This window comes from Micrasema longulum, unplaced genomic scaffold, assembly GCF_059751315.1.
Source record: "Micrasema longulum isolate JH-2025_06_02 unplaced genomic scaffold, ASM5975131v1 h1tg001701l, whole genome shotgun sequence".
NCBI lineage: Eukaryota > Metazoa > Arthropoda > Insecta > Trichoptera > Brachycentridae > Micrasema > Micrasema longulum.
Genome location: NW_028278879.1, coordinates 26,566 through 41,827, shown reverse-complemented (window position 1 = coordinate 41,827; position 15,262 = coordinate 26,566).

The window sequence follows — 15,262 nt, the reverse complement described above, 5'->3', positions numbered from 1 at the left end:
ATTAGCCGCCAGCAAAATGGCATCGTCGGATATGTCACGTTTTAACGTATCTCCATATTTGAAATTGTCATTTAAATTTCCCTCCATTTCTGCTGTCAAAAGGTTTACGCCGCGTTCGTATATTCGCTTTCTAGACTCCGATTTGTCCATGACCGATTCATCGTTATTGTTACATAACAGAGCATCCTCTTGACGAGCGGTCCTCAATATGTCGTTCACTTTGTTCAAATATAAAATGATGGCCAGTTCTTTAGTTTGTAGATCTGCGGCGACAGGTTTTGTGCTGTTTAAATTCGGTATGCAAACTTTAGAAGAGGCGTAAATACCTTGCATTTTTGAAAGAACGATGCTGAGAACCCTATAAAATATGTTAAAATTATTTAATGGCTGGCTTCAATTTTTTATTTCAATTAAACGGGTGGATTAGCGTGGCTTGTGTGAAAAGGACCAATAAATGGTAAAAAGTATTTGACAGGTCATTGAAAGTTTTCATTTGCTTATTCCGAAATTTACTTAGCTATTGTTTCAGGATTCAAAGCAAAAAATATAAAACATTATAGGGAATCTAAAATTATGAAGTCAACAAGTTGTTAAGGCCTTCGATCGCGACGTTTTGCCTTTTTTACTGATAAGTCATTTTGTTATTCTAAGTGAGCTTTTTTTTAGTGACGTTTACTTGTTTTTGCATTATGTGACTACCTTTTGATTATCCGGAAATTTGTCTTAACAATTTCTAATAATTGATTAATTTTTGATATTTTTTCTTATCAAATTGGGCTACAAGGTAAATAGAATATTTCTCAGCTTAGTTTTATATTATGTAGGTCTTTGAAAATGAACTAATCAATGCGCAAATGAATAAACACGTGATGGCAAACAAGCATAAAAATATTTTTTTTTCATTTGTCATTATACAAATTAAAATCGATGCTTTAAAAAAATCCAAACAATAGTTTCTAACTCTGTGTTGTACCATCTCTGGTGCTGATTACCTTAATTAACATTAAATTACCCAGAATGACACATTGCCTCTCTGTCTCTCCGATACTTTTTGTAAAATATTTATTTATCTATTAAAGGTGGTCGGTTATTTTCCGCATGATTTTGAGATATTTATACTTTTAGTGCATTTGTTTTTTTATTTTTAATATTTAATAATGTGATAACTTGCATGTAAATCTTACCGTTGAATAAATAAATAAATGTGTTTAGTAAAACAGCCGCCAGTTGAACACATTTTTTATTGTTTTTAAATTAAATAAATAAAAATATTGACTTACTGAGATTCTTGAGAGTTTTGCGTCGCCCCTTTGCAAATGAAAATTAGCTGTCGTTTTTGGATTTCAGTAACCATAGACAGATGTATATTTTTGACTTTATCACAGACTTCCTGCCTCCATGTCGCTCTAGCTTTGTCCAAAATGGCGCCTCGTCCGTTCAAATTAGGGTTAATTGGGTTTACAGATATTTCCCAGGCGAAATCAGCAAACAGGACATTGAATTCTAAAACTCTGGCGTTGATTTCGTCCAGCCAGTTGGCCATTTCCGCCTGACAGACGTCTAGAGCGCCGCCGGGATGAGAGTAAAGTTGGAATTGCGCGGCGGAACAGGCGGTGACAGCTCTCCGCGCATTTCTTCCCGCCAAGTCGTCATGTTGCGCATGCGCGGGACCGCAATACGCCGCAGCAAATAGCGCGATTAGGAACATTTTGGTCTGAAAACGATGATTATTAAGCTTATTGAAAACGGTGGATCGGTGGATATTTCATTTACAACGATTTAAGGCCAGTTCTGTGTCCGGGCGGATGAAGAATACAGTTCTGTGTTTGCAGTAGAACCAGAACTCTGGACGATCGAGTGTTTTCGGCTAGATGGCTTTTCTCAGGTAAAAATCTCAAATTAGGGAATCGAGTAAAGATAATTCATTTTCGATGTCTCGAGTTCGATTCCTGACAGGGTAGACGTAAGCGTAGGACTGATCATCTTTACCTTCATGTGACAGATATATTATCGAAATACGACGCATTCGGTTTATAAACGCAGTACCCTATGCATCTCTGGGCGCGGAAAGGGGAATGACGCTAATGATTAGGACGAGTTTTACCAAAAAATGTTCAAGTCGAAATGGGCAAAATGATTCGTTGTCTGTTCTGCCTCGCCTTTATTTCGCGCAACACATTATGACGAAGTTATCACCATCGTCAATCCCCAATCCACATCTGATTATACATAGGGCACTGCGCCGGTAAAGTACGCGTAGAAAGTGTATCTCGATCGCGTAGGTATAACTGGAATCCTATCTATACCTATATGTTAGGTGATCAGTTTTATGTTTCGGGAGCCGCCATATCAGAGACGGTGAAATATCGCGGCGCAAACCACCTTATAAACAAATACGTATTTCATATTTACTCTCCCGGGAATCGAACCCAGCACCTCATGCGCGGTTTTTTCATTACTCGATATTTGTAGGCAGGTACTATAATTACTCGTAAAAACTCGAGCCAAATGGGTGGGTCTTCTCACTCATCACTCGTCACTCTGTTACCTGCCGTCACCCGTCACCCGTCACCCGTCACCCGTCACCTGTCACCGTCAGAGTGCTATATAAAGTGTACCGTAGACAGTTCGTGTGTAGGATGTAGGCGGGAAGGAGGGGGAGGCGGGACTGATTGTCCATCGACGAGTACTTCTACCGAAGGACGATAAACTGCATTAGCTTAGCACTCTCGTAATCATTTATCGCCGGCGAATATGTCGGCATACGGCAAAGCCAGTACTTCAGCTATCTCTGTGTCCGGGCGGATGAGAAGGAGAAATGGAATGGGGTAATCGAGTGAAGTCCACCCCTTCGCGAAGCGGTCGGCGTGTTCGCCTACCCCCGAGGTCCGGAGTTTGATTCCCGGCAGGGCGGACGTAAAATGTTGATTTTGAAGGTCAATTCCGATATTATTCCGATGTTCCTGGACTCGGGACTGTTCACCTCACCTTCGCGTTACGCACGTATCGTCCGAATCCTCGCGGCGCGGTAAAATTAGGGTGGATCGACATATTACGACAGAGATGGGGAACATTATGCTGTTCATATCAAGCGCCTTGAATCAGTTCAACATCGTTTTATAAGAAAAATTGCATGGAAGATGGGATTGGAAAGAGGAGACTATTCATATTCTGATATGGAGAGGTTTTTAAGCATATCAAGTCTTGAAAAACGCAGATGCATTGCAGATATAATCTGCATGTATAAAATTATGAACTGTCTCATTGATGCCCCTGAAATTTTGCAAAAGATTCTTTTTAACGTTCCCACCCGTAGACTAAGAAATAATGAAATGCTTTTCCTCGGTCACTACAGGACCAATTATGGTGCACAGTCGCCTTTGCCCAGAATGATCAGGCGGGTGAACGATCATCAAGATCTTGATTATTATGGTGTAAGGATGTCTTTCTTTACAAATCAGCTAAAGAATCTGTATAGTTAGCTTATGCTTTTTACTTAATCTAAAAAATCTATCATCTGTCTTTGCTGCTTATTTCTGTTCCTTATATTTTTTTATTCCTTTGTAAAAATTTCTTTTAATTGTAATGTTTATAATGGACTTTGTCCGTAAATAAATAAATAAATAAATAAATAAATAATTCATTCGATATAATGAAATGAAAGTGGTCACTCGAACCGGCCAACGACAGGTCAAAGCTTACAGGGCTTATACCTATACTTACACATTTCCATCTCTAAAATGCTCTCCAGCTCTATTGTAATATGTTTGTCTTAATAACTCTCTGGAGGAATCCGGTAATCCAGTTTTTGTCTACAAATATTTGAACAAACTCAAAACATTTTGAGTGTACATTTATTAAGTTTTTTATTTATAATTTATTCAACGACCATTCTCTCAGAAGGGAATTGAGTGGAGATTGGTCGTTCTCATCTTGTAGTTACTGCGAGTAGCTACTGGTTAGTGCGTTTGCCTTTTTTTTTATTTGAGAATTTATTTATAAACCCTTACGGATTATTACATTCATTTTACATAAAATAATATATGTCATTCATACTCTTCTTTTGAAAAGTTTGCCTGAGTCTTTTGTTCGGTTTTGTCTGGTAGTTTATTGTATAATTTCAGTCCCTGGTTCATTAGTCTCGATTGTCCTTGTCTTGTTTTAGAAAGTTGTATATGGTATTTGTCTGATTTTCTCGTATTATGTCCATGTTGACTACATTTTTTTACAAGTTTTAATTCTTCGTCTACAATTACATTAGTGGCTAATTTATGGATAAATTTTAATGATTCTAGTTGAAAGAGTTCAGTTATATTTAATTGCTTAGTTTGTTTGAAAAGTTCTCTAGTTGCAGTTAAATAAGGAAGGTCATATACTAACTTTAATATTTTATTTTGTTGTCTTTGTAGCCTGTTTATGTCATTTTGATATCCTGCTCCCCATAGTAGTTGCGTATAACATATTTTAGTTTTTACATAGGCTTCATACATTATAATTTTTTCCGTTTTTGGAACAAAATTTTTGATTTAAAAAAAAAGACTCTATAATGTTGCCGCTTTGCTAATTAAATTGTTGATATGAATTGTCCATGTTAATTGTCTGTCTATTGTTAGTCCTAAGTATTTAACCTGCCATTACATAAATGAATATAATAAATATCAATCCGCTCTTTGTTATTACATCGCGTCGTGTGGATGTTTGCCACGCCGCGCCGCACAGGGGTCGAAAGTCAAATCTGACTAGGCGTTCATAAAATTTCAAAACATATATTTTTATATATATTAATAACACGTGGCGGTACCAAAGTTGCCTTTAAATTCACGAACTTTTCTGTGTTGTTTTAGTCGCATTCGCTTACAGAGTTCATAACGCCTTTTTATCAAAAGTTTATATAAAAACATCTCAATTTTAATATAGATATGTCGATTGAATGTATTTTATTCATAATTTATAATTTATTAAGCAATTTTACAGTAAATAAAATAGTAAATCTTTAAAATCGGAAGTACGATTTTTAGAGTTAAAAAAAATGTTCATAAAGTTTGCCTCGACCTGCAGACTTTTTTCTGTAAGTCTCCGCTTTTATTTTTATTTTATAATATTCTTCAAAGTATCTTAATTTGAAAAATATCAAAAACAGCTGCCTCCATGCACCACTGCGGTTAATATTTCTTATTTTATTTACAGACTATTCAATCTCTAGAAGGATTTTGTTCGACGTTCGGCGCCTAGTTCTGTTACGGCAAGAAAAAATAATATTTTAGCCAAAGTTTTAGAGGTGTTTCAAGGAATTAAATAAAAAAAAACACGCTTACCGATGTATCAAAATACATTTTTAAAATGTTATTGTAAGTTACATTCGAGGGGGGCACAAAGCAAAAGAACGCGTTTTCCGATCATGTCCCTTCTCAAAATGTTTTCCCCCTCTGTTGTGACAAATATATTTTTTTACTTCGTCTTTTGTTGAGTTTTATAATTTAAATAAACTTTGATATCGTTTTGTTTTATCAATTGGACGATTTATTTTATCAAATTTAATTGAAAACTCGTAAAAACTGTAGTTGATTTCGTAATAATGCGCACTTTGAACTGGAAAATGTTCCTAACGTGATTCACCGAATCAGTCGTTCGATCGGTTATTAACTCTTGCAATAATGGCATATTCGTTTATTATTCGTTCGGCAGGCGCCGTGGCGCAGTCGGTTGGACGGCCAACTGTGAAACTGGCGTCGCGGGTTCGATTCCCGCCAGTTGCAAAAAAATCCAAGAAAGGTTTTTTTCTCAATCGATCTGGGTGTTGTGGTGTATTCTTCGTTACCTCCTTCCGTATCCCCTCGATCCCCCCCGCTGACTAGCTTCAAAATAGAGGCTTGGCGGGTTATTCTTTTAAAAAAAATAATTAATGCGTAACTGTTAAGCTATTTTTATTAAAATATCATAAAGTTTTCCTTTCCTTTGTTCGCTTAATTATACAATGATTACTCATATGAGTGTCTGAACCGCACGCCTAATGATCATGATGGATAGTTGAAATTTTCTGGGAACTGTTGACATTAAATATAGTACAACATTTCCCTTTGGCGGGCCGCGCCATAGCGCGCAATGTTCGAGGCTCAAATTAAAATGAAATCGTGGTTTATGAAATTGAAATTTTAAAAAGAAACTTAATATAAAAAACAAATGATTTTAGTACAAGCGAAACCGATAGGAAGACCCTCGATCTTTTAAACGGTTTTTGGGTATGCGGTGGGGCGCTATCGCCGTAAGCTGTTGGGTGTTATGGTTGTAATTACAATAACAATTGGCAGAAAAACCGTACAATAGATCGGCGATGGATACCGGCCACGGGATATCGCTCGATCGCTGGCCGACGCGACGCGAGTAGGAGCCGCGCGAGGACCCGACACCCGACACCCGACTACCCGAACGCGGAGCACTGAAGTGTTAACCTGTTAACGTCACTCAATGGGATAATTAATATTAAAATATGAAAAAATACTATTAGTGATTAGCATTAGCAAATGCGCGATGAAACAAAATGCTAAGTAATGTCAACGTAGGTACAGCGCGTTCGAATGTTTAATAACCGTATTGCACCCCCCGAAGTACACCGTGATATGTCTAAATCGGCCATTCAGCTTAATTGCATTACGATGCCTAGTATTTTTTGCGGCATTGGCTCATTTGACAGTTGAATTATGAGAAAAACGTAGATGCTTACATAAAGTAGATGCTTACATAAATAATGAACGACTTACTGAAATTGAACATGTTAAATACTTAGGACTAACAATAGATAGACAACTAACATGGACAATTCATATCAACAATTTAATTAGCAAAGTGGCGACATTATCGAGTCTTTTTTTAAAAATCAAAAATTTTATTCCAAAAACGGAAAAAATTCTAATGTATGAAGCCTATGTAAAAACTAAAATATGTTATACGCAACTATTATGGGGAGCAGAATATCAAAATGACATAAACAGACTACAAAGACAACAAAATAAAATATTAAAGTTAGTGTATGACCTTCCCTATTTAACTGCAACTAGAGAACTTTTTAAACAAACTAAGCAATTAAATATAACTGAACTCTTTCAACTAGAATCATTAAAATTTATCCATAAATTAGCCACTAATGTAATTGTAGACGAAGAACTAAAACTAGTAAAAAATTGTAGTCAACATGGACATAATACGAGAATATCAGACAAATACCATATACAACTTTCTAAAACAAGACAAGGACAATCAGGACTAATGAACCAGGGACTGAAATTATATAATAAACTACCAGACAAAACTAAACAAAAGACTCAGACAAACTTTTCAAAAGATGTAAAAAATATTATCTTGAACAACAGAGTATAAATGAAAAATGTATATATTATTTTATGTAATATGAATGTAATAATCCGTAAGGGTTTATAAATAAATTTTCAAATAAAAAAAAAAAAACACCGTAGATCATAGTTACTGCGGAACTCTTCTCGATATTTTAATCGATTGATTTCGAAGAAACCCGAAACCTGAAAATTTTCGTCAAAAAATATGGCGGAGATACGCGAGTGTTCTCTTAAGAAAGAGAAAAAATGTGGCTAAACTTCATACATAACTCAAAACCGTAACATTTAGACTTACGACAGTGCACTTCCGGGGGTTCGCTATGTTAATGTGTCAGTGACTAAAACTGAAAAAATATTTATTTTTTCGAGGGAAATAAAAACAGAAATCTCGGGTGGCCAAAGTATTGTGAAAAAATTCGGCAAGCCTTCGGAAATGTAATTTAGCATTTAGCGATAGCGTCGCAAATGCTATTGTATTTTTACCAGGGCAGCGTGTTCCTACTCCACCTCGGGACGCCCGAGGCGGCTTTATTCCAGTCGGAGAAAGCAAATTAATTTATCGCCAAGCTTTAGATAAGCTCCCTCGCCCGAGCGCGGGGGTCGCTCCGCGCTGATTGGGCAGGTACCTACCTACCACCTGCTGCGGTAAAGATATCACAATAACGTAGGTAATATCATAATAAAAGGTCCCGCCTGAACAGAGGAAACTCCCAGCTGGAGAGTTTACGGAGATACGGTGGGTATGGACCATGCGCGGTCCGTTCATAGAACGCATGGAACCATTGGTTCCCCTACATTTTGGCAAATAATGTTTATAAAATAGCATATTTTATAAACTAATTATCCGTCATAATACCTGACATTAAGATTACTATAAACAAATTATGTAATAATAATTTGATTAATAATCGCGATAAATTGTGAAGGAATTTTACTACAACTTTCTAAAACAAGACAAGGACAATCAAGACTAATGAACCAGGGACTGAAATTATACAATAAACTACCAGACAAAACTAAACAAAAGACTCAGACAAACTTTTCAAAAGATGTAAAAAATATTATCTTGAACAACAGAGTATAAACGAAAAATGTATATATTATTTTATGTAATAATCCGTAAGGGTTTATAAATAAATTTTCAAATAAAAAAAAAAAAACTATCGCCTTAAAAAAATATGTTAAAAAGCAACGTAGCCTCCAGCGCACCCATTTACCAGCGCTGTCAAGCGCGTACTGATCGGCAAGTACTCGCTACCGGCTGGCTGGGTATCGATTTAAAGAACGATCGCGATGGAAGCAAATTCGAAATTCCGTTTCAGCGCCGTACTGAACGCGCAGTCTAGGCGCAGGCGCAGACTTAAATTCTCACTAGGCAATGAAAGCAATCGAAACATAACAATACATTATTTTCCATGTGATCCGAACGCAATACCGCGCCGCGCCGCACAGCACAGATATGCGGTTTTAATATTTTGGCGCTGGACATAATAGTTTTATAATTATTTTTGGTAGAGTAGGAATACAAAATGAAATCTAGAATTTAATTCAAACATTACATCAATATAATGTTGATTAGTTATAAGAAAAAAGTTTATAATCTACTATGTAGATTATCGATATATGTATATCGATTTTTCGGGTTCAAATAATGACAAATTATTTTTCGTTGAAAAGCCATGTTTTTGAACAAGATAATATTTATTTTGGTTTCACTGCATTTGAGTAAAATAAAATATAATTCCACAAAATACTTCGCAGTTTTTTATTATGGTATTATAGTGAAGTTGGTTATTTTGTTTGTTATTACAATTTTTAACTAGATATGTAAAATTATTGTTTTTATTTCTAATCATATATATGTATAAAGTATTCAGTTTGTCTTGAATTTTTTAAGGGCAGTGTATATTATTATGTACCAATTACTTGTATGAACCCTGTGTAGATTCCTATCTACCAGTTACGGGAGAAGGTAAATACATCGATAGCTATCGAGGGCACCGAAACCCGCGATATACATATTTACGCACCGGATCTTGTTCGAGCCGGTACTTTTTGCTTCAATTGCGATTTATTTTAATTTAAAATAGTTTTGAGACGATCACTTAATCGCAGAAATCAATTAAAAACACGAAAGAAAAATAAGTCAATTTAGATTTGACATTAAGGGCGAAGTCTTCACTCGGATGACAGCGAAGTAATGCGGAGGAAAACACCTTCACGAGTCATCCCCCCACCTCGTCGGGCTGTCGGGAATCATATGCGGCCGCAGTGTACAGTGCTAATATCTGCCGTAGCTTCGAGGAAAAAAGGCTGTAGGCGCCGACGCGCGACGCCGACGCCGCGACGCGACGCACGATACATTTGTAGGCGCGCTGTTTCTATACCAGTTCCATCTTATCTAAGATATGTCTATATAGTTATAATATATCAAACAATATAGCAAATATTGCGTCGCTCTCGACTATTTAAAAGCAGATATCCCGAGAAGACAGGCGTTGGTTAGACGGTCGACTGAGAACTGGCGTCGCGGGCTCGATTCCCGCCAGCTGCAAGAAAAAAATGCATAAAATATATTTTCTCAATCAGTCTGGGTGTTGTGACCTATTTTCGTAACTTCCTTCCATATTTTCTTTTTCCCACCTGCCTACCTATTATATATACATTTATATTTTTTAAATAAATAAATAAACAAGATTATCGTGGTAGGTACACGGAAATATTTATGCGAGATAGAGACGAAAAGAAAGCAACTACATGCGCATTGAAATGCCATAATATATTATATGGGTAAGAAGTAAGAAGTAGGAAGTAGGAAGGTCGGGTAAGGCGATAATTCACATTCTGTCGCGAGCGGAATATAGCCCCGGGTCTCTACTCTCTACTCTACAGTCGACAGAAGACGAGTTCGAGTAATTACGTCCTAATTGGTCTTTCGACCCGAGGCGTTTCTTTATATTAAATCTGGAGATTTGTCCGCAGATTCTTGTCCGTTCTCTAGTTGAAGGACATCTTAAATAATATAATTATTTCTAGCAGGGACGCTGGATTACAACACCCTCGAACCTCGTCGTTATATTTTTTCGAGAAACGTTTTTATAAGCTGATTTCTGGAAGTAGGTACCTATACGTACCCACGACCTTATCTCCATTAGTAGATTCACCACTTTCTTAATTTTTAAAAGCGTTTTTTAAATAAAAATTCTGCTTGTGTGAGAAAAGGTTTTTGGCGTATATATTGTTGCGCTATATTTAGTTATAAAAGTGCTAAACTTGCTTTGTTTCTTTGTTGTTCTCAATATGTGTTTTTCAATGTAATATTATTTATGTCCAAATTGAGTTGTTGTAACTCCTGGGAATGTAATTCAATGTATTGTACTTATAAAATGCTTTATGTTTTATGATTTATAAATAAATAAAAATAAAAAACATATTTATATGTTATAATTCAAATATACCGAAAGAGGTCGACTTGCCAGAGCGAGATTGCGTGCACAATTTTACTCACTCGGAAGTCGCGCGAATGCAAGTCAGAATTCATCTATCAAAAATGCGTTTGGCTTGCTGAATACTGCTTCTGCACTTGATGGATTAAACTTTATTAACTATAACTGTTAAATCAAAATATGGGGTCCACAAGTATTTGACTAACAAGTATGCTACCGAGAAATTGAAAGATTAGGAACCTAAACACAAAAACTCACACACATCTCCACATCTCTCCGTAAAGGGCGCTCTATCTTCAATTGTTTTAAACATCATTATCTTTCTATAGAATCCAAAGCCCCACCTTAAAGTCCACCCCTTTCCTTTCATATTTCCTGCATTTCCCATTGACGTATTCCTACATTATCTACATCATTGACATTATCTACAATATTGAGTTTCCCTCAACTATTTGATAAAATAAAAAGGAGATAGGAAATAACGACAAACTGTAATATTTCATGTCAGAAAGAGATATATTATATAGATAGGTACCTACATAATAAATTTCAAAATACAAAGCAAATGCTATGAATTTGTAGATTTAACAGTAAATAAAATATTGGTAATACATATTCAATTCAATTTATTTATTTAAATACAATATATACATTACAAACATAAATTCAATGCGTACATATTATAAAAATATATATATATATTTTATGAAAGAGACTCATGTCAAAGTAGTAGGAGAATCCTGCTCCGGAAAACCCCTCCGGATACATGGAACAGAGCAATGTTGTTCAGCATAGCTGTAATCCTTCCAACGGGCAGGGTGCTCCTATATATCCTCTTGTCTCGATGTCCCTTATGTTTGTCAATGCTTCTTTCTTTTTTCTTTAAATGTTTTAAACTACTCTTTTATTGTAATATTTAAACCTTATAAATTGTATACATGGACAATGTCCGTTAATAAATAAATAAATAAATAAATAAATAAATAAATAAATAAATAAATAAATAAATAAATAAATAAATAAATAAATAAATAAATAAATAAATAAATAAATAAATAAATAAATAAATAAATAAATAAATAAATAAATAAATAAATAAATAAATAATTAAATAAATAAATAAATAAATAAATAAATAAATAAATAAATAAATAAATAAAAATATCGGAATATGAAACGATCTATGCTGACGCTGTCTTAGATAATTATCAGGAACATACAAACCTATGCTCATCATAATCTCAGGATTATCGACCATACCGCGCAACAACTGATAAAAATGTGTAGTCAAATACACATTCCTTCTAGTCTTTAAATTGTTGTAGCCGAGCATACTCTGGAGGAACTCGTTCGGGTAGAGCCGAGGATAATACCCGCACTCTATCATGAAGAGATATTTCAGAAACTAATTTTGGATTTTCTCTACCATAAGAGGGTACTTCAGTTCATGCGGCCATCGAGCCGCGCTCGAGTCTACTTCGCATCAAGGAGTTGTAAAGAGTTCTCAGTACGTGGGTATTTTCAAAAACCCTAGCAGAGCGCATAATGAATCCTGACATCTTCAATGCATAACGCCCAGATCCTTAGAATTTGATGTTCGTATAAGATTCTGGTCATTCATTCATTTTTATTCATTTTGTAGAGAAAAAAATAGAGTTTTTTGGGCCCTAGTGAAAGATGTGACCGAACACTTGGAAACGTTAAACCTAAGTTTGTTACGCCTTCCCTATTCACATATATTAGATATATCTGCTTGGAGAGGACGAAAATCGTCCAGAGTTGTCACCTTTAAAAAAAGTTTTAATTCATCCGCAAATAACAGAAAACGGAAGTTCAAAATTACATTTTTAATGTTATTAATGAAAATAAAGAGCAACAATGGACCCAGGTTAGAGCCTTGCGGGACACCCGAGAAAGTATAGAAACACTGACGCAAAAAGACCATACGAACCGTATTGGCTTCTATTTTAGAGGTAGCTCACCATTAGTTTTAATATACCACCCGAGGAACCGATCTCATACAGCTTTTTTAATAAAACATCATGGTTGACAGTATCAAAGACCTTGCGAAGTCATTATATGAACAGTCTACCTAATGTCCTGCGCCAAGAGCTTCCGTGACATAGTTCGTGAAAACCATTAGATTGGTCTCAACCGAGCGGCCTTTCCTAAACCCATGTTGTTTATCAATAATAAATGGTTTTACTCGGGAAGTGACGTTATATTAGATTACACTACTAAGAAATGTAGAAAACCATCCATCACCCTCATAAAATATAGGTAAACATGTGTGTAGGATATATACACCCATACATTATATACATATAAGCGCGCATACATACATATAAATAATATAAAAACTGCCATTAAAAGATAAACGCATAAAATATCACTAAAAGAAATAATAAACTAAGCAAATAATTTTAAGCATATCCCTTGTATACAAAATTTAATCGGTATAAATTTGTTTAAAAAAATGCTACATCTTTCAGGCTTATTAAACACAAAACAAAAACATTAATAATTTGGCTAATTAAAGCTTCAATTACGAAGCGTTTATTATTATAATCGGCGAAGATTTTGAATACGGAATTTTATTTAACGGTAGGTATCGTTAAATAGAAGTTGAATACTTTTGTCTATGTCTTTTCATATTGTCTATACACTGCCGCGAAATGGCTGCCATATGGCCGCCATGTCAAAAAGGGCTGGAATGTCGATTGTTTCGTCTGTATGATTATTTATATGAGAAACAGTGATCAGCCACCATTTCTTACTACATGTTGCGAGTATTGAATACTGCTATTACCGCAATAATGCTCAATATAATGACGGAAGACGGTCTATTTCGAGTCGGTCTTGTGAACCGAAAACCGGATTTGGTTTATACACGACACACGACTTTATCATATCTACAAAAATGATGTATGCATGTGTTATAAAATATTATTTACTTCCCTGTTTATAACTTTAAATTATTTTTGAATTAATTTTAGAAAATTTACGGAGACCGTCTGAACACGGAGTTCGTTTTCGTAGGTGATAGGTATGGCGATATTTCCCATATTAGGGAAGGGCCACGAAAACTTTATATTTGAAACTGATAAAAAGCTTAATTTTTATTCAAAGTGTAGGTTCATAAATCCATACAGTGCACCGTGATATTTCACCGAGTTATTAATAAGTATACTTAACTCATACGGCTAAGAAGCCCTTTTCATGTTCGGAGTGTAATTATACGTGGCAACTTCGTATGAAATGAAAAATGTGAGAACTTGTACTGGCGAGAAGCCCTTTTGTGTTCAGAGTGTAATGTTTTAATATGCTTACACAAAAAAAAACAGATTGAAATTAAATTATTACCTACGAAAACTAATATTGGAGTAAACCACTCTCGTGTTCAGAGTGTAACTACCTAAATGTGTTAAAAACATGTGAACTTATGAGAAACCCTTTTCATGTTTAGAGTGCAGTAACATATGTTTGCGAAAAAGTGCCTAATTTAAAACTTTCGCTGGTAAAAAGTCGTTATATTTGTGTTTGATGTGTACCTAAATATAAATGTAGGTACTTACAAAGAAAATTAATTAAATAAAGTATATTTTTACTCATGCAAGTGTGAAGCGTTTTGCGTACCAGGTATTCAGAACGTAAGAAATTGTACATACTTTGCTAGGCCACATACACACACCATACCGGCATTCGTGGCGTGGTCGGCACTGTTGGCGCGTTCGTTTGCCACGCTTGCGATCCTGGGTTCGATTTTTGGGAAGGTCAACTTTAAACATTTGTTTATAAGGTGATTAATCCTCTCTCTTGTATTCCCTTTGAATAAAATAAAAAGGGGTTATAATATTCTTAATTATCACCTTTTAAATGATTTTATATTTAATAATTGCAACGTTCGTTATGAAATCGAATCACCTCATGTCTAATAAGTACCTATTCCCCTCGAGCACTTACTCTCAAAACTCAGAAGTTTGGTGCTTTGAGCTTTGGTAAGGTGCCAAAGATTCGTACCAGTATAGGAGTAGGTACTGGCATTATACAATAATCGAATAATCGGCATTTCGTTTTGACCGAGTATAGACTATGGTTACAAACAACACGCATCGTGTTGAAAGTCACTCCAGCAACCTAGGTGGGTTGCGAGCTCTTTGTGCATGCTTCCATCCTCAGTTATGTGAACTCCAAAGTATTGAAAGCTGGTAACTTTCAATTTTCTGCCTATTGTGGAGAAGCCGATCAGGGTCAGGACGGGATTTATCGCACACAATCTGAATCTTTTTGGTATTAATACTAAGACCCAGACGAGCAGAGGCGTCTGGTGATGTCCACACGTTCCACAGAAATGGAAAATCAAATAATTACAATGGAATTCCATCAAGAAGAAATGTTAATAAATATCTAAATCGTATTACGGGGCGGTTTTTTTTCTTACTATACTTACGCGACTTTATTTTACTA